Here is a 21,609-nt window from a genome sequence, read left to right as displayed (position 1 = left end):
GGGAGGGGGGGGGAGCGAAGCATTACTCCGCTAGGGTGTGGCTTTTTTGGACTCTTCCCCACCACACACCGAAAAGGCACGTGAAGCACCAAAAGCGACAACGGGGTCGGTTCATAATATCCCTGGCAGCTGTCACTCAAATACCAACGCGAGGGGCAGACCCTATAGTGCAGTATCTTATCTGCAGATTCAGTGCGAAAGATGATGGAACCCCTAAAGCTGGTTTCCCTCCGCTGTTCAAAGACAACTTAGTTAAAAGTATTAAAGAGACGCTCTTTAGAAACTTTTTTTTAAAAAACCCGACTACTGCGGTTCCCATATTTGAAACAACCCTGGACTTCCAATGCTGTGCCTTCTTTAATATTGGGGTTTTATTCTTCTGGATTTGTGTTTCTTTTCCACAGTTTGTTCAAGCATTTTGGAGGAATTATTGAACAGGTGGTTGACTGACTGTAACTCTCCCATATTTATTTGTCATATTTGTATTGCCACCGATCTCATGGAAAAGTGACTCTAGGTAGTGCATAATAAAAATCATAAAATCAAAATATTGAAACAAGTTTACTTAAAAATCCATATACATATTAAAAGCAAGGCAGTAGAGAAAAATAGATGTTAAAAAAATGCAGCCATCTTATTACACTACTGTCAGATCTCCAAGCCTTTTGATGCAGCCATGTCTTGAGGGCCTTCTGGAAAGATAACAAAGATGGACAAATTGCATCATGGAGGGAATGTTATTCCACAAGGCAGGTGCCAAGGCAGACAAGGCCGATATTCTGGGTCCCTCTAGATGAAACTGTTTTGTAGACATACCCACAACATACCTCCATTGCTGGAAATGATGGAATGGGCAGATATAATCAGGCGCAGGTATCCCTCAAATAATTCAGCACGTGCCATGAAGAGTTTTGAAGATCAATACCAGCATCTGGAATTGGACCAAGAAGCAAACTAGCAACCAATGCAGCTCACAGAGCAAAGGTATGATATGTGCCATTGTAGGGGTACACATAAACTACCTGTGTTGCTGAATTTTGCGCCAGCTAAAGCTTCTGGACACTTAAAGTGCAGCCCCATGTAGAAAGCATTACAACAGGCAATCTAAATGGTGACCAGGGTATGAGTGGTTCTGAGCATAACAGGAGGGGTGCAACTGGCACACAATATAAAGCTGTGCAAAAGCTTTCTTAACTATGACCACCATGTGAGGATCACCCGAAGCTGCATATCAGATCTGTTTTGAAGCAGTGCAATCACATCCAGAACTAAAGAAGGGGTAGTCTCTGAACCAGAAGGCCTCAAGATCCAAGCCATTCAGTCTTGTCAGGGTTTAACTGAAGCTTATTTTTCCCCATCCAGGCCTCCACAGCCTCCCAATACCAAGATAGGATACAAACAGCATCACTTAATTTGCCAGGGGCAGAGAGACTGGGTATCTTTAGTGTATTGACGATAACTCACCCTATGGAGACAAATCATCTCAGTCAGCAGCTTCACGCACAGTGGTTGCCAACCAGTGGGCCAGGGACCACTGGTGGTCCATGAGAAAATTTTAGTGGTCCGCAGAGAAAGCAGCCCCCAAAGCAATTAATCCAGGCTGTGCAGGAACACAAGGCTTGCATTGCGCACAACATGAAGTATTGAGGGGAGAGGGGAAAGAATGGAGGGGGTGAACTTGCCCCATTTGCCCCCCGTGCCTCACCTGACCCCCTGGCTGCTTCTTTCCCTTCTTCTGCTTTTGGCTGCATGCAAGGAAAGCAGCAAAAGTCTTTTTTTTTCTCTCCCCTCCCCCAAACTCCACCAGAAATGAGTCTTTGGGATCCTGCAAGGCATCCTGCTCCAAGAGGCTATGCCGGCATGACAAGTCTCACAAAGACTCATTCTGGCAGAGTTTGGGGGAGAGAAAGAAAGACTTCTGCTGCTTCTGCTGCTGTCCTTGCATGAAGCCAAAAGTTTCTCTCCCCTCCCCTCCCTTGAGAATGGAGCTGGAGACAGTATCCTGCAATCCCAAATAAAGAATGTTCGATTGGTAGGAAAATGAGGTGGGGAATTTTCCTGCAGACTTTTGGGGGGATTTTCCCAGGGTTTCTGGTCCGTGGGATTTAAAATTATGAGTTTGGTGGTCCTTGAGGTCCAAAAGGTTGGCAATCCCTGTTCATAGATGTTAAATAAGAGGGGGAAGATAATTGAACCTTCAGAAACCACACAAAGTAGGGACCAAGGGCAGGATCTCTCTGTGTTAATCTGTCAATCACCACTGTTTGGAACTGACCCCGAGAAAAGGAAGCAAACTAGCTCAATATTGCCTCCCCTACGTCTCCAGAGCTGATCCAGGATAGGTTAATGGTATCGCAAGCTGCAGAGAAATTAAGGCAAGGCTGGATGCCCAACCCCTTCCTGCTCCTGCCAAAGATCATTCAAAAGCATGGCCAATCTTGCATCCATACCTACTTCTGAATCCTGACTGAAAGGTGTTCAGATGGTTTGCTTCATTCAGAGTTCTTTGAAGGTACTTTGCAACTGCTTTTTCAATAATTCCCCCCTCCTCAAATAGAGGTTAGATATAAGATAAAAGCTGCCAGTAGGGTGGTAGGTCTATGATTTCTTGGGGAGTAGACAAGCTCACTCTTAAGAGGGCAGGGAAACATCTCTCTCACTCAAAGAATTCTCCACTGTTTGGATCCACTAACACAACACTCAACCCCATAGCTTTTGCATCAAGTTTTTTTCCCCCAGCTCCAGTGGTAGGATTCAGCCAGTTTGCACCACTTCGGGAGAACCGGTTGTTAACTTTCTGAAGAGTTTGGTGAACTGGTTGTTGGAAGAAATCATCAGGGCAGAGAACCAGTTGTTAAATTATTTGAATCCTACCACTGCCCAGCTCCACTTTTTTTAAAAACACACTTCTTCCAAACTAGAATTGCAAAGATTGGTCCTCCTTCTCCTCCATTAATGTTACCAAATCACTACCACACCCCAGGTAGCCCACACAATCTGCTTGTGAAGTATGCCTGTCAGGCACAAGATAGTTGTATAAGTGTACTGTAAAGGCTGCAGTGCCATGTGGACTGCCTGAGGAACTCTTGAACACACTGACAATTCTTAATAGCTACATTGAGAACCAGGTTGTGTGTCCTTTGACCAATGCAATTTGAGAGCAAATTGGGCTTCCTTTAGATACCACATAGAAATCCTATTTTTATTTATTTGTAAAACTCATGCCCTTTCTGATTATGTATTTCATTCATTAGACTGGAGAGTACAGGATTTCCAAATTTCTTTAGTTTAACTTATGACAGAGAAATGAAAAGTAATGCACGTGCCAAGGCAAATCAAGCCATCTCATCGTTACTTAAGCAGATAATCAGAATTTCCCTAAGGCATACGTTATTTAAAGGAGAAAAAATGATTAATGGAAAATAATGAATTTGTGCTGATTTTTTTTTTTTTACTATGTACCTGAAGCTGATTCTTACCTCCTTTTGCCAATCTGCACAAAACTAGCACTCATATTTTGCCTTGAGATATTCTGATAATTGGCATTCTAAGGGGAAAAGAATCTGGGCCTTTAATGGCATGCAGATAAATGCAGCTTGTTTCAAAGATCTGAGTAGGCACTTTGTTCTGAGCTCACAATACCCACTTTATTTTAGCTGGTGTTTTATAGAGTGCTTGCCTTTTAAGAGTTCAGAGTTGATAGCAAGAAGTCAAAGGAGGCATCACTGTAGGGAAATGAGCAGGAGATACTTCTGTATGTTTTTCTGAGAGACATGCAGCAAATTCTCATGATCACAAAGCATGTGGTTGGCTGATAATTGGTAGCCTCACTAAAATCAACTTCTGATATGGGTATCAAAGGCATTATTTTCCTCCATTGCCTTACATATGCATGGAATTATCATATTTAAATTTTGTTATGATTTAGCTGACAAAAAGGGCTAAATATCAAGATGTAAAAATATGGATGATCACATGGCTACACTGTAACAGTCATTTGGACTTTTGCCCATAGGATCAAACTGAAAGTGTCAAAACTCTGTAGAGAGAGATTTCTTTATTAGATGTTTAATAACTTTTATGACTTTATAAGTAAATCAAGGCATATCAAACATCTCTTCTTCCTCCTGTCTTCCCCACAACAGCAACCCTGTGAAGGACATTGGGCTGAGAAAGAGTGACTGGCCTAAAGCAGTGGTCACCAACCGATAGGCCACGGCCCACTGGTGGTTCATGAGAAAATTTTGGTGGTCCGCAGAGAAATGTCCCTCCCAAATCCAGGCTGTGCAGGAACACAAGGCTGCACTGCCCACATGGCTCGCAGGAACACAAGGCTTGTATCGCTTGCATTGCAAACAACACAAGGTAGTGAGGGGAGAAGGGGAAGGGCAGAGGGGGGAACTTGCCCCACTTGCCCCACACGCCTCGCCTGGCCACTGGGCTGCTTCTTTCCACTTCTTTCTTCTTCTGCTTTTGGCTGCATGCAAGGAAAGCAGCAAAAGTTTCTTTGCCTTCCCCAAACTCTGCCAGAAATGAGTCTTTGGGACACTGCAAGGCATCCTGCTCCAAGGGGCTGGACCAGTAAAGATTCATTTCTGGCGGAGTTTGGGGGAGAGAAAGAAAGACTTCTGCTGCTTCTGCTGCTTTCCTTGCATGAAGCCAAAAGTCTCTCCCCCACCCAAGAATGGAGTTGGAAACAGTATCCTGCAATCCCAACAGTATCCTGCAGAGAGAGACCCTGGGAAAATCCTAAAAAAGTCTGCAGGAAAATCCCCCACCCCATTTTCCTACGGATCAATCATTCTTTATTTGGGATCACAGAATACTGCATCTCTCTCTCCCTTGAGAACAGAGCTGAAAAGCAGGTTAGGAATGTGGCTGACTTGGAAGGTGTGTGTGTGTGTGTGTGTGTGTGTGTGTGTGTGTGTGTGTGAGAGAGAGAGAGAGAGAGAGAGAGAGAGAGAGAGAGAGAGAGAGAGAGAGCATCACCACCAATCCTCCAAGGTTAGGTCAAATCTTTCTCTCTCTCTCAGCAAGCCACTGTCAGCAAAGCTACCGTCAGTCAAAATTCAGATTAGTGGTCCATGAGATTTAAAATTATGAGTTTTGTGGAGCCTGGGGTGCAAAAGGTTGGTGACCCCTGGCCTAAAGTCACCCAGCCAGTTTTCATGCCTAAGATGGGACTAAAACTCAGTGTCTTCTGATTGCAAACCACTACACCAGATACAGAGACAGATATACACATATGGATACACATACAGATGCTTGATTTTTTTTAAACTTTGAGTGGTTTTCAGGAATTGAACATATGGGGAAAAAAAATAATACGTTCAAATAATATGGTAACTTTTCAACAGTAGGTTGTATATCCAAATCAAATCCCAGTTACTATTTTAGACAACTAAAGCAGCATTAATTTGATGCCTAATAGAACTAGATATAATATGTACCAAATAAAACTTAAGAGAATAAAATTAAAGAGTCAGCCCAACTTTCTACAAATTCTAGCCCCTGAGTGTGGTTAGAAAGGATGTGCAAAGCAATCTGATTTAAAACTCTCTCTGTTCTGAACTATACTTAACAAGTTAAATGGTTCTCAGCCAACTTTTCTTCTCCAAAATATGGTTGTCTACTAACAGAGGCTGACAGTAGCAGGAGGAAATGCTGAGAAGTGGCAATTGTGATAAGTCCTCTTCCTCAGGCATTTGGAAGTCCCAGCTGCTTTTCATGTTTCTGTTCATGGAAAGAGAGAGATTTTCTTCAAAACTTTTATATCTCATATATTTCAATTCAAATTTGATGAAGACCAAATTTGTAGATCTTGCAGTTTAAAGTTGAATTTTGTTAAATGAAATGACTAGGAAGGAGTAGTTCTTTAATATCCCAGTGACTATCAATATATCCAAGCTCATTCTCTGATGGGTTTCCTCAATGTTTTTGCGATTCAGTCTCAACAAATGAACTGCAGAGCTGTTCTTATTGTCAGGCACAAGAACTTTCAAAATGCTTCCAGCTGATGTTATAAAGTGCGCTGGGAACACACTCACTCCAAAGCAATCTGTCTTGAAATCCTATCCCTCCTAGAGGCCCCAGTGTATATAGGGAAAAGGACACAGGGAATGATAATATACATTGTTCTCCAAACAGAGGAGTTGCTTTTCCCTGTACAGAGTGATTTTGCTAAATGTGGTTTCTCCTCTGGCATAGGAAAAAAAGGTGTTTTCCAAATGACTTATAGTACTGTATCATACTATAAGCCATCCTAGAATTCCCAGCTAGCATGGGCCAAATGACCAAAAGCAAGACTACAAGGTGCAGAAGTATAACAAATATTCCAAAACATGCAGAGTGCAACAACAGCTTGTTCCAAAATAATTATGTCTTCAGGAAAAAGCCAGAAACATAGGAGATTTGTATCTAGTTCTGCTTGAATGAGGCAACGAAAGAACTGTAGATTTGAACTGATTTGGTCCTTTCCAAATGTAGCCTTTGGATTAGTGCAACATTAATATTTGAATCTCTCCTGTATCTATGTTGATATTTAAAGTAACAGATTGTAATTTAGTAAAAGCTATGGGAGTGGTTTTTGAAATGAAGCTACAGAGGTCTTGATTTATCTCCATTTTAAAAGCAGAGAAAAATCTAGAATCACTTACCTATTCATTCCCTCGTCATTGTACTGGCCTATAAACAGGTTAGCAAAGGTTTTTTTTTTTTTTTAATGTTCAATTGTGTTCAATTTTCAGAAACTGACTTGACACGTCCCTGCAATTTTCTTGGCAAAGTTTTTCAGAAGTGGTTTGCCATTGCCTCCTCCCTAGGACCAAGAAAGAATGACTGCCTCAAGATCACCCAGCTGGCTTGCATCGAAAGCAGGACTATAACTCACAATCTCTTGATTTCTAGTCTGATGCCTCAATCTGGCTCTCTAACGTAAGAGTAAGTTTGTGTTTATATATGCCTTCCAACTTTAAAGTGATCTGTGCTGCAAAAAATTATCTTTAGGATCCCATGAAGCATTATCAACATTTATATTTCTTCATCTCTCACATCATCCATTTCAGGCCCTCCAGAAACCAAGGGGGAGCTAATCTGGTAAAGCAAAGGGGAAAAATATAATACATTTAAATTTCCATATCACTTTTTCACTATAATTTTAAACTTGGCTTTATTTCTCTTTTTCTCTTTTGTATGCTCACCCAAGTTGACTACTTACATGTACAATCTAAGCTGCTAGCTAGCAATTTACAGCTGGAGCAATACCTTTTGCCAAAAGAAAGCAAGCCTTATCATGAGGCAAGCTAACAACTTGTCTTTGGATGGCTAATTGGGGAGATTCAAATATACTATTTTGGGCATAAAATCTGGCATTAATCTGGATCCTGCTTAAGGTTAACTCTAGGTTAAGTAAATTCAAAATGCCCACCCAAATATTCTTAAAACAAAAATATTTTAATTCAATAATCTAGTTCATATATGGCACTAAGGCATGGCTTGTATAACCATGATTAAATGGATCTTTCACTATATACAAAACCAGGAGAATACTAAATCAGGGGTATCTTCTGTAAGACTGAAAGCCACTCTTGTCCTTTGACTGGCAGGCTGGGGGTTGCACTCCAGAAAGAAGTATGTGATTCAGGAATAAAACTAAAGTTGATAAAATTTAATTTTGTAATAAAATTAAATATTACTTAATACACTTAATATGCCCATTTTCTAGATATTTAATGGTTTTTCCATGCATTTAATGGTTTCCCTCCTTCTGTGACTTTAACAATTATCCTTTGGCAGCAACTTTTAGAGACCTTAGGAAGCTAAACCAAGATTTTGAGAGGCCATAAATCACCTCAGGTTGGGCAGCCTTTTCAAATATCTAAACCATGGCTTATTAACTGCACGTGTGCTCACTGATTCAAAGCCAATTAAAGTACTTTATGTACCTATGGCTTAGTGCAGCATGTAAACTTTTCACACCTTTAGTTCACACAACAGTATAATCACAGATGTGTTTTTCAGAGAAGTAAGACAGTTGGAAGAGCTGACTCCTCCCTGGGGAAATGTTTTACAGTGAAAATCTGCATTTCAGGCAACAAGTATTTGAATATCTGATCAATTAAAATACAAATAATGTTCCTGTTTGTGAAACAGTTTGATCCTAATGTAAGAAATCACAACTTGCAGCTCTTAAACAGAAAGAAAAAAAAAACTTTCATCCTATCCTTTATCCAGCAGAAGTTGGGTAGAGAGAGCCCCTCTTTTCCACTCAAGCTAGAAATACATTTTAAAGTGAGAAGTATGCCAACTTCTATGGGGGAAAAGCTAGAGCTAAGGAAGACTCATCTGGCAGAATCTCCTAGATTGGAAAATGAGGAGGAAGCACATACATGAGCTCTCGCATCCTGCCAGTATCCTGTCTCAGAAACTCTCTTTTTTGGAAGGAAAACTAGTCCAAGCAGACATGGGGCCTCTGGACTTATTTATTGAGCATGTGGTTTCCATTATAGCTCCAGGGATTTTAAACCTACGCTGCTTCCAAATATTTTTAATCACGTGAACAAGCCACATGGAAAGTTACTTTTCCTTCTGCAAAGAGAAGGGATGAGGAGAGCTGAGCTATTCAGTCGGTAGATTTAATTTAGAGACATAAAAAGAACCAGATTCCTAAATTAAGTCTGTAAGTAGATCCTCTGCTTTAGGATCCCATGCAAAAGAATAAACTTGCTTAGGATTTCTGCAAACATTTTCCAGTACTCCCATGAATGGGTTTGGAACTAAAGGAAAAAAACAGAAGCAGATATTTGTGGTGTTCAAAGCACTATTCTGGACTAATATTAAATATGCCTCCAACCAAATCACAAACAGTGTGTAGTTATAGCATGTCTGAAGAGCATCAAGACCAGGAAGGCTGAAACACGGTACTTAACTAGTTGAATTGAAAGGTTTCAGGAATGAGTTCATTTAAAATTGCACTGTTTTAACTATGATATATTGAATATATCTGTATGTTTTAAGCCATAAGCCATATATCAGGACCATAATGATGGGTTTATGCAGTTAAGTCAGGTCCTCTCACATTCTGTGATACCACAAGCCACTAAAATGATAAATTATTTATGCAGTCCAACCCAAGTAAAATAAAGGTTTTCATAGGGGATAGGATGGGCAAGAAATAAATATAACACTTTTTAGTAATAATACATTTGTGTAATATAGATATCACAGGTATCTCAAACTTTGCAGTATCACAACCATTTGTCTAGGCAAAACAGGAGTGAGTTTTAATAATTTCCTTGGAGAGCTTGGACAATCTCAAAACTTGCTTGAGACTTCACTCCTTGCTTGACTTGTAAGGCCAGATTCACATTTTTAAAATATAATATGGGTTCCAGACTACAGTTTCAGAATACTTGGTCTAACCTAAAGGAAAATAATAACAAAAATAAATAAAATAAACAATCCCAGTTCAATGCCGCACATCTCTGATCCTATCCCATTGATTCTGATAGCAGCTCAATCAATTTTCTTCTGTTTGACATTGTTGTGATGAAATCCTGGAGCACTTTCAAGAAGTAGATAAGTTTTGTTTCATGTTAGATTCCACTTGATCCTCCATTATTTCTGCATTTTTTCTATAACTACTAAGCTGTTTGAATGCCTTTGTAGCCACTGGATCTATATTATTTCTTAATTTATCGAAAGTCCACAAAGCAAGCTTCAAAAAAAAATTTGTTCTGATATCGTCCATGTTAGATATTAGCATACTCACTGCTGATTGGCTGAGCCAATGAAGTGGGGAATCAAATAGTGGTCACTGGTCGAAGCCACAGACTGCTGTAAAAGGAGCTGCTGCAGCTGCAGTCCTCAATTCTGTAAGAACAAAATAAAGAAGTTGAACAATCTCCATGTCCCATGTCTCTTTGTGCCCACAATTTAACACTGGTGATGAAGGTGGGATTCTGAGACATTACGGGACCAGTGAGCATGTGGCAGTCACGGCCGTAACAACAACCGGAATCAGAACAATGGCTGGAGCCAACTCGCCACCCGCAACATTTGACCCTGCAACAAAGGACTGGGAATCATACGTCGACTGATTCCACATGTTCCTAGAAGGAAGCGACCTTCTGAATATCTCTGAACAAAGGAAATGGGCAGTTTTCCTCACACACTGTGCGGGCTCACAGTGTTCATAATGGCAAAAGCATTATCAGCACCCAATGATGTAAAGATGATGGCATGGCCAGACCTAGAGTGAATCCTGAAGACACAGTACATGCCACCAGCTTACTGTTTAATAAAGAGGCATGAATTCTACCAATGGGACCAGAAGGAAGGAGAGAGAGCATCAGCGATTTCATCGCAAGCCTATGAAACATCGCCAGAGCCTGCAAATTCCTGAACGTGGACAAGGCAATGAGGGACCGCATGGTTCTGGGACTCCGGGACTTAACATTGTAGAGCCTCCTCTGGACCAAACCCAAAATAACCTTAAAAGAGGCGATTGAGGAAGCAACCACCGTGGAAGCATCCCAGAAATCCATGGCTGCCATGAGAAAAATGAACAAACCACTGCAGCTGCCACCAAAGGAAGCCATCACCATCCATCATGAGGACATCGAGTCAGAGTCAGAGGCTGCCAGAGTCAAGGATGAACACATGCACCAACTCCAATCTGAATGAGGCCAAAGGAACCAAGAGCGCAAGAGAAAGGAATTTTGGTGCGCCGGATGTGAGGTGTGCCATTTCCACGATGCAATTTGCCAGCGTTGTGACTGATGGGGGACATCGCAAAGGCCTGCTGAGCATCGCAACCCAATAATTGAAGGCAGAGGCCAAGCACCCCACCCAGGAACAGAGCAAACCAGACAGGAACTAGATGAAGCCAATTCAGCCAGAACCAAAGAAACGAGGAGCCGGCCACAGAGAGCAGTGAGATGCACCAGACAGTGACTGTGGGCCATTCCAGCACAACCAATGCTCAGAAAGTCCACATCCAAGTGACCATAGAGGAAAAGCCATGCCGGATGGAAGTGGATTCCAAATTGTACCTGTCGATGGTGTCCTGGGGCACCATCAAACAACTGAAGCCCAACATCACCAAAAACCAGCTAAAAAACAAGAGACTGACCCTAAAGGACTTCCAAGGGAACAAGATTCCTGTGATCAGCATCAGGGAGTTCCAAGTAACATTCAAGAACTACTCAGGAGTCCTGCCATTGATGATCGTCGACCGGGACTGACCAAGCCTGCTGGGACTAGAGTGGATCCAACAGCTAGGCATCGAAGTCACCAGAATAAACAGTATCACTGAGATTGAATGGGAGGACAGCCTAATGGAGGAGTTCAGGGACATATTTGATGGAAAATTAGGCAAGTACTTGGGGTCCCCCATATCTTTTAATCTAGACCTGACCATAGCCCCCATCAGACTAAAAGCAAGATGGGTCCCCTTCGCATTAAGAACAAAATTAGACGAGCAGTTAGATAAGCTCATCGCACAGGGCATACTAGATCCCACTGACCATGCCAAATGAGAGACCCCTATAGTCACCCCCATAAAGCCAGATGGATCACTGTGCATCTGTGCTGACTACAAGGCTATCTTGAACTGCACCCTCCAGCAAAGTGCTTACCCTGTCCCAGTGGTACAACACTGGGCATTCCCTGGGGTGGGGAAAGGTCTTTGCAAAGCTCAACCTCACACAAGCCTACCAACAATTACTGGTAGATGCTGAAATAGCAGAAGCCCACACAATCGTAACACAGAGAGGGGCATTCAAATGCAAGTGGTTACAATTCGGTTTCAGTGTAGCCCCCGGGCTATTCCAGAGCCTAATGGAGTACCTCCTACAGGGTCTAGAAGAGGTGGTCCCCTATTTCTATGATGTCCTCATATCAGCTAAGGACAAAGGACAATTACAAAAATGCCTAAGGGAAGTGCTAAGCTGTTTCCAAGAGGTGGGGATAAAGGTGAAAAAAGAAAAATGCCAACTACAGCTGACAAGGTAGAATTCCTAGGCTACCTAATAGACTGCAAAGGGATTCAACCCACCAAGAGCAAAACTAAAGCAATTAAGGAAGCCCCCAGGCCAAAGAACATGACAGACTTGCAAGCCTTCCTGGGACTCATTAACTTTTACAATATATTTCTACTGCAGAAGGCCACAGTCACAGAACCCCTACACGGACTGCTTGACAAAAAGGCAACCAGGACCTGGGGGCAGGAGGAGGAAGTGGCATTCAAGGAGATAAAAAACATACTCACATCAGACTGTGTATTAATCCAGTGTAGCGAGTCATTACTGCTCATCCTCACATGTAATTCATCACCATTTGGGGTTGGTGCATTCTCAGCCACACACTGCCAGACAGAAAAGAAGCCCCCATAGCATTCTACGCAAAGACACTATCTAAAGCAGAATGGAACTATAGCCAACTTGACAAAGAAGCTCTGGTGGCCATCACTGGAATCAAGTGATTTCACGAATACATCTATGGCAGGAAATTCACCCTGATGACCAATCACAAACCACTACTAGGAATTATCACAAGAAACCGAGCCACTCCGAACATCCTGTCGCCTAGGATGATGAGATGGACAGAATTCCTAACAATTTACAATACTGACCCAGAAAGAACTTAGATCACGCCAACACACTCAGTCGATGCCCCCCACCCAACCTGGACAAAGACCCAGCACCAGCTATGTCAACACTGTTAATAGACACTCTCGAGACAGCACCACTGACAGCAGCCAACATTGCGAGAGCGAGCGCAAAGGACAAAACCCTGGCACGAATATTAGACTGGATGGGGAGAGGATGGCCAGAGACATAGGAAGGCTAAGACACCAGACCCTTCAGAAATCAACGAACTGAACTGTCAGTACTAAAAGGTTTCATAATTTTGGGGGACCGGGTCATAATTCTCAAGAAACTACGGGAAGACATACTAGAAATGTTGCATGCCAGGCACTTGGGAATAGTTAAATGAAATCCTTGGCAAGAAGTTATGTGTGGTGGCCAGGGATGGATAAAGAAATAGGGACCTGGGTGGCAACCTGCAAACCCTGCCAAGAATCCAGGCCGACACCCCGCAAAGCCCCCCCACCATGAATAGGAAACACCACAGAGCCCTTGGTCAAGGTTACACATAGATTTTGCCAGGCCAATCAAGGGACAAACCTTCCTGGTAGTGATGGACACCTACTCCAAATGGTTGGAGATAAGCATAAGGCAGTCCACCACAACCGAAGCAGTAATTAGAACCCTCTGAAAGCTACTCGCAACACACAGGTTGCCAGAAGTCATAGCATCCGATAATGGGCCACAGTTCATGGCCACTCCCTTGGAGGGGTTTTTAGCACAGAATGGAATACAACATGCCCTATCACCACCCCTTCATGAATGGCCAAGTGGAGAGAATGATGTGATCCATGAAGGAAACCCTAACCAAACTAGGGCCCAGGGACACACAGGCTAAAGTAGATAGACTAATAAGCATCCAACACATAACTCCCAGCGCGACAACCAAAAAGAGCCCCACGGAACTATTAATGGGGAGGAAACTAAGATTGCAGGTAGACAAATTACACCCCCATTATAACACAGACATTCCAGTAAACTCATACAGTGGATGCCAAACATTCCAAATGGGAATGTATACACCTGAAATCTAACAGGGGAATTCCTGCGGATACCGGCAAGGGTGTCCCAAGTAACCGGCCTCCAGTCATACAGGGTAGAAACAGCCGATGGCTTGTCATGGAGAAGACACATCGGCCAACTCAGGGGCCAGAAAACAAGGGGAGAGACCGAAACACTGACCACACTCAGGGAGGAAAGGGAAGGCCTTGCCCGAGAACAAATAAGACAAATAAGAAAAATAGAACAGGCCCTAACAATTAACGAGGCACACCCTCAACAATTAAGAATAGCCCAAATGAACAAACAATACAGACAGAACAGGCCCTGACAACTAACAAGGCATACCCTCAACAATTAATGATATCCTCGAACAAAGAATGTAAACCCACCTGAGATCCAGTGGTGAGACATCATGGCCAGAGAAGAACAGGCCCGAGAGAGAAGTAAAAGGGTAGCCTCTAGTGGATACAAGATGGCCACACCAGCCAGAAATTTCCAGGAGGTTCCAAGAAGTTGCACCAGAACAACCATAAATCCAACTGAACAGCTTAATGACCAGCCAATGACTGAGCTGCACAGGTCAAGTCGCACCCACAAAGGCCCCATAGATGATAATCTATTCCTATTCAGTTGGTATATCTGAAAATTGTAAATTCTAGGTGATATTTAGGTCTTATCTTTTTTACCAATATGGTATATAAACCATGTGATTTCTACAAATACTCAATGAGTTCTTATGAAACAGGAAATTCTATCCAAGTGCAAGGTTACTGAAGGAAGGTTACTTGTTGACATTAATATGGGTTGAGTTTTACGGTGGCATGGTTAATGAGCGGAATAATGAGAATAATTTCTGATGTGGGCAGCCTTGCTATATTTAGAAATATGGTAGCTAAATTATACAATGTGATTGAACTGCAAGAATAGTTTGATTTCAGTTTTGCATGATCTTTGATATTAATCTAAGGAAATGCTTTAAATATATCAACCCAGTGTGTTAAATAAAGCATCTATTGAAAAAATAAGGCATATTAATTAATGACTTTCATTTAAATGACCTCTCCAAGCAACTCTGGACAAATCTGTACAACAAGATTCTGTGTCTGCTTTTTTACATAAGACAACAAAACATACTGCATGTATTCTACCCTGCTGGATCAATTAAAAATTGGACAATTATCTGCTAGAGAATAAATACATTGTCCAGACATTGTATTTATTTGTGATTTGGAGCCCTGAAAGTCTGTATGTCAAGTCAAAACAGAACATTGACTGTAATCAAAAGATATCAACGTACTGCACTGATGCATGTATGCAGGTTGATTAGAAGTCTTCAATTATCTCCAACCATAATTTCAGCAAGATAATAAGTAGATCATGATAAGAAATAATGTAAGTAGATTATAGATCTTCCAAAGCATGAATACTGTGAGTGGCATAGCTGAAAGTTTATGCAAGTTGTAATAGCCTTACATTCTTTTCTCTTTTTTTCTACATATTGTAACAATCATTGGTTGTGACATGCATATCTGACAATGATTGTGTCCAAGGAAAGCATTTTGCTAAATGTAACTGATGATGCTAACACAAGAAGGGCCCACAGTTTTTATGGGATACTTACCTCCTGTTCCTTGTTTACAGTTGCAATTGTCATTTTGAGTCATTATGAGTTAAGAAATATTGCACACAGATTGCTGTTAGATTTGAAGAGAATCACTGTAAAAATGAAAGCTGTGAATGAGTAATCAAATTCATTTGGAGACAATAAAGAAATTGCCAGGCAACAGGCATGGTGGTAATTGGTTGTGTACTGCTATAGATTGACACAAGATGGATGCCATAAAAATGTTTTTTGAAAAAATAGATCAGGCAAGGAAGTAAGAAAGAGCCTTTGGTAGACAATTAATTTGAAAGACAGTAAGAGAGAAAGCATATGAAATAAGAAATAGGGAAATAAATACATGTGAGAGCAGTGATCAAGAAATGCGTATAGCTGCTTGTGTAACCTGCATGTCATCAAATGACCTCTCCAAACCAATCATCTGCCAAATAATACTTGTTAAAATTAGAACATTAGCTAGGAGTTTTATTTTGACAACTTGGCAAGGATAGAATTTCCGTAAAGTTCACCAAAAGCCATGGATCTTCCTGCAAATGTGTTATGTAAAAATCCAAACATATTTTTAATCAACAAAGACTGTAATCCATAACTGGGCAACCTTCACTGAGGCATGTATTGTATTGTGTTGGGATGTATTGTATACCAATGGTGGGCAAAGTCAAAACCAAAAATAGTTGAGACTTTTCCACTTCCTTTCCTCTCTGTCATTCTGTAATTATCTCCCTCCCTCCCTCCCTTCCTTTCTTTATTCCTCTCTCCACATTTTTTTCCAATCCCTCTTTGGCCAGAGCTCTGAAATGCATTTTTTTGTAAAAGGACAGAAACTGAAGATCACTTTGGTCACATTCCAATTTTAATGGCTAGAATGACTCTGTTGGTCTGTTGGGTCATTATGAATAATTCTAGAATAACATGCCAGAGTGACAGACTGAATGATCTAGAAGGAAGGGTGGGGATATGTTTTTCAGATAAAAGGGATTTCCCACAAACTAATAATATTTACCCTCCTAGCTACTGATAAATGACATGTCCCCTAACAGTTTTTAGAACAGTCAGGAATTTTAAAAATCTACAAATGCCACATGTACACACACGCACGCATGCGCACACACACACACACGGCAATCCAAAATATGACGCTGAATTTTTATGATTATGAAAATTTTATGAACAATTTATAATAGATTAAATGGCCTAAATGCATTGGCAACAGGAACTCACTGCTTTGAGAAAGTCTAGCAAGATCATGGTTGTCTTGCTCTCCGGAGGGATGCTGTTGCAAGGGCTCCTGGTGAACTGCTGTTATGGCTCCTGGATCCAAAATATGACATTGTTTAATGGAAGAAACTTGGAGCGTGCCCTCCCTCTTAGATCTGGCGAGGTGATCAGAAACAATGAGAGAGATTGGCGATCCCACAAATAGCCTGGCCCTGTGCCATGTAGAACTTTGTAGATGATAAGAGCACCTTGAATTGTACCCGGAAACCTACAGGGCAAAGCAATTAGTATTATAGTTGATGGGCAGAATAGAAACACCAAAACTGTCCACATCACTGCATATGTCTCTTTTATTTTCCCTCAAAAATTAATTTAAAGCTGGCTAATAACAAAAATAAAATCTATAAAACCAATATTTTGGGCAGCAGTTAAAAATCTAAGACTCGAAGACTAGGAGAGAAAAACATGGCAATGTTTGCAAAGTTTTAAATTCTAGTAATCATGATTGCAGGGCCCTTGGCAATCCACCATAAGTGTGAATGGGTTGCCAAGCACCCAGATCACAACCCTGTGACTGCAGGGGTGGTGAAATGGCTGTAAGTTTGGGCACCAGTGGTAAGTGCCTTCATTCAGCACCACCATAATTTTTAACCTTTACTGAACAAATAGTCATTAAGGGAGCACTACTCTTAGTTTGAGAAGGGGATTTAGCTGTAGGATTATGTGAGCAAGTTGTAAATTATCCCGTGAACATTTCATGAGGAAAAGAAAAATGAAAGAGCTGAGCTCCTGGGAGCAGTAGCCACTGGAAAAAATTCCATGCTAGACAGGCTACCATAGAGATGAAACTTTTCAATTACATGTGTTAAGCCAGGAACAAATTAACTAGTTTCAGGGCTTAGCACTCTCTGAGTTGACCACTTGATGAGTAGAGCAATCTATTTTAAAAAGGGGAAAGAGTGACTGTGGAGGTTACAGTCCAAGATAATTTATTATTAAACCTATATGCTATCCAGCTCTTAATTACTTTTGGGCAGCTCATAATATTAAAAAAATACAATGAAATCAATAAAACATAATAAAATATGAAAAGTGTGATGCAGTGAGGCATCTCACTCTCCTTATTGAAAGCCTGGATGAATATCCTGGTCTCCATGGCTCTTCATGATCTCCATGGCTCTTCTCCAACAGGAGAGTTGGGAACTTTGTTCAGAAGGCAGGTGCTACCACAGAGAAGGCTTGCTTCCCTAGAGAGGATATTGGTAATGACTTGTGCTGGTTAATGACTGCAAGAAAGAAAGGCTAGTGCAGCCAATCCCAGCACAGCAACAAGTCAGGAATCATGAGTCATCCAATTCCTCAGAATCTGGCTTTCTCCTCTCTTTCCTCCTCCTCCTCCCACAAATCCTGAACTTTGGATTGCATGATTTAAAGAAAACCCCACTGAGCTCTAGTTCAGAACTTATCCTCAGATGAACTCAGTGAAAAAGCTTCAGAGTAAAACCAGAAGCTTTCACCATCTGTTCTTCTTTTCAGCTGCTTAGTCAGACCAGGCTCTCTTTATCAGCCCTGCCTCCTTCCACCAACTTGCAAGGGACTGTTGAGTGCAGAGATGTTCTATCTTTTCTACAGCTAATCATGCTGTGTTTTTCCATATCTTCTTGTGTCATATGAATTTCTAAAGAACATCTGTTTCAGAGGAAAAGGTGAAATAACTATGCAATACCTCTTGATCAGGGCTGTCAAACTTGCAGCTTTCAGGCCAGATATATCACGCACTGGTCATGACTACCCCCGATTTAGCAAAGGGAGAAAATCACGTGATGACAATGTGACACTGTGAGTTTGACATCCCTGTTCTTGATGGACCTCTCACTGGAAACATTCCATAATCACTCTCTTGATAATGATTGTGCACCTCAATTAGAAATGGCTCCTGATTCCACAGGAACAGAAAATTAAGGTAATTGCGCTATGCTGAGAAACTTTGTTTTTTTTTATTATTTCTGAGAGGCTTAGGTCAAAGCAACAATAATTACTGGAATTCCCCAGGAAAGAACACTTTAGTCAAAAATAACCCTTGACCAAAACAAATGAACAAAAATCAGCAGTGGAACAAAGAGTTAGTGTTGTCAACCACTAATGAAGCCAAAGGTCAATTTTAATTCCATATACTCATTTATTTATACTATTTAATGAAGACATTTTAAAACATGTGAGGATAGGAAGAGAATGATAGAGGGATTTAATTCGTATAAGGACAGGTGCTTTGGAAGTTGCATACCTTCTGATAGCTAGAGAGAGATAATAAACCTAACCCCTATGGTTGTATATAAAATAGAGACAGTCTATTTTAAAATTACAGGAGGTATACTTCTGGTTCAAAGAGTTGCTAAGAATAATTACTTCCTGTTTGGACCTACTGTTGTGATAGAACAATCTGCCAGGATGCAGTCAGAATTCTGTCAAGAGGATTTTCAGGCACATTGCCAGAGAAACAAGAAGAAAACAGACGTCCTCCCAACATAGACAATTACATAGTCATTGGCTGTTGGTATGGCATTTAAACATGCTAGTCTCCTTTAGAAGAAAATTACCTGAAATTTCAGCCAAATAAAAACAGACAGAAACATACACATTGAACAGTGTTTGGGGGCCTCATGTGTTCTCAACTGGTCCCTAGCCTACTTCTATATATTGCATATGTATATATACTGTATATACTTGAGAGTTAAATCCCTGAAGCCCAACACATATTGTATAACTGTGCTTAACTTTTTTTGTGTTTTCTATAATTTTTTTGAGCAAGGATTTCATAATATTGGTTCTACATGGAATCTACAGAAGAAGAGGCATGGCTTGTGTTATACCTGATACATGGAAACAAGAACCAAGGAAGAGAACAAGGGTGCTTAAGGAGGGCTCAGAAGACAACTATTTTGAGAGATCAGAAATCTGAGATTTTTCATTCACACCTGCCAGAATTACAAGCAAGGTATGCTATTGGCAACTTTACTTAAACATGTATATATCTCCTGAAATAACAACAGTACATCTTCATCCCTTCATCTTCATAGGGAGAGAGAGAGAATATTCATGGCTTAATATAGAGTACTAGTGGACATAATTTGGACTGTTCCATATAGAGGCCCAGTTTCCAGTTACCAATTCTGCAGCCTTAAAATTCCTTCACTATAGCTACTTTTTTTCATTGCTAAACATTTCCTTTACACCCCCCACCTTTTGTTGTATTCTTTAGAAATATACCCAGTTAGATGCCCTTTACCACTAATATTTCCTTTTTCTTTTTGGTTTACCATGCTTCCCCTAGATGCTTCTCATCTTTAAAGAGAGATGGAAAGAATGGCAGCGTGATACTATTTGTAATTTTCAGTGGAGGAAAGACAGGCCAAGTGAAGGGTGTGTGGTTCAAGTGGGAAATTAGTCTGAAATTGTTATGTAGGCACAAGAGGGCAAGGTTCAACTCCCCACTCCCCCTGCCTGGATGCTGCTGAACCTTAGCTAGTCTGGCTCAGTTTCAGACTACCAGTCCAGGGAGATTGCTGTGAAATAGGCATGAGCACTACAGTAGCTAACTGAAATCTTCATGTGTGGATCTGGTTATTCACGCCTAACATTTTCTGTGAAGAACCACCTTCGCATCAAAGAGAATATTCCCACTTTGAGAAAAAAAAATAGAAATCTTCATTCTTATAGGTTGCTGCACAAGATCTAGAATGTGGATACATATCCTGGGCTCTGCATCAATGCAGTATTAAGCTTCTTCCACTAAGGGAGATAGTCATATCAGGAAATACACAGTATACCACCTGGTACGTCAAGTACACCCTGGATCTGAGATATATCATCACACAAGAGATATATCTCAGACCTCACTGGATTTGAGATATATTATCACATATCTTTTTCCCAGTCTGGCAGCCTCTTTATATTGTAGAGCATCAAACTTAGTTTACCAGATAGGCATGCTGTGTACCCTGAAATCCTTATTCCCATGATATTCATCCATCAATTATTTCACCTGTATTTTAGGCTTGATGTATGGTACAGAATCACTTGAGGAACTTAAAGTGATGGACATGGATTGTGCCTGTCTATTATTGGGAGAATATGGGTGGGGGAAACCAGGGAGATTTTCTGGCTGGGTAACCAAGCCAGTATCCTTTTCTCGAACTTGTTGAAGCCTCTCTTTTTTTAAAAAAAAAGTCATGGCTGTAAGGATGGAAAATAAATTCAGTGTGTTAATGGATTCATGCCTCTAAGAAGCAGGGCTTTTTTCAATGGGGCACCAATGCTTTGGATTTTTTATCTCCCAAAATAAGTTTGTACAATTTCCCCTTTTCTGTTATGTAAGACAGCTGGAATTTATTTTCCAAAGAAAGGTGGTTTAGATCAGCGGTCACCAACCTCCAGTCTGGGACGCACTACCGGGCCTTGAGCCTTGTGGAACCGGGCCATGGGGAAGTAGCAGGCAAGTGTGGAACCACGCCTCTCTCCCCCCTCACTGGTCCACAAAGGTGGAAAAGTCAGGGAACTCTGTTTTAGATTATTTTTAAATTTTATTTTGCATGTTTACTTGCTATTGTTTATTGTGGAACAGGACTTCCATGACGTGGAAATTTCAGATTAAGATCTTTCTACTGACTCTTACTGAATGTTGATTAAATTAGATTTAAGTTAAAGATAATCAGAAGATGAGGAAAGGTCCTGTTGTCTACTACTGCATTCAGAATTTATCCACGGAACCTTGATCTGTCACTTTTGTCAGTAGACTCTTTCTTTTTGTAAAGCTTTGTGGTATCATTAAAAGGAGAACTGACTTTGATGTACAGAAATAACATGAGATGTGCATCTTAAAATCCGTTTAAATATCAAGAAACAGGAAGACTTTTCATGGATTTGGGAGGTGGGATGGCAAAGAAATATCCCATTGTTATCTGTGCTCATGACACCATTCTTCAGATATGTAATGTGGAATGATATGGTAATTATACACCAATCTGGGATCATGGAGATTTGTGGGTAATTATTGTACAGATTTTTAATTATAGAGAGCTGTTTTATAAGTGGATGTCTCTGAGCTTTCAATTTATCTCTCTA

General features: G+C 40.9%; 1 long non-coding RNA gene across 1 annotated transcript; it reads right to left on the bottom strand.

The window, feature by feature from the left end:
* Nucleotides 1–852: 852 nt before the first annotated feature.
* On the bottom strand, nt 853–12,346 carry LOC148126979 (uncharacterized). The gene is made up of 3 exons (XR_015741441.1): nt 12,269–12,346; nt 9,770–9,870; nt 853–931 (listed from the first exon to the last, which is right to left on the bottom strand). It is a non-coding gene; the product is annotated as an uncharacterized LOC148126979 (long non-coding RNA).
* Nucleotides 12,347–21,609: the final 9,263 nt, after the last annotated feature.

Source organism: Pseudonaja textilis, chromosome 2, assembly GCF_049901715.1.
Source record: "Pseudonaja textilis isolate UNSWEBS1 chromosome 2, rPseTex1.2, whole genome shotgun sequence".
NCBI classification, from domain to species: Eukaryota; Metazoa; Chordata; class Lepidosauria; order Squamata; family Elapidae; genus Pseudonaja; species Pseudonaja textilis.
Note: the sequence above shows the minus strand (reverse complement) of the source record. Positions and strands in the feature narration are given on the sequence as shown.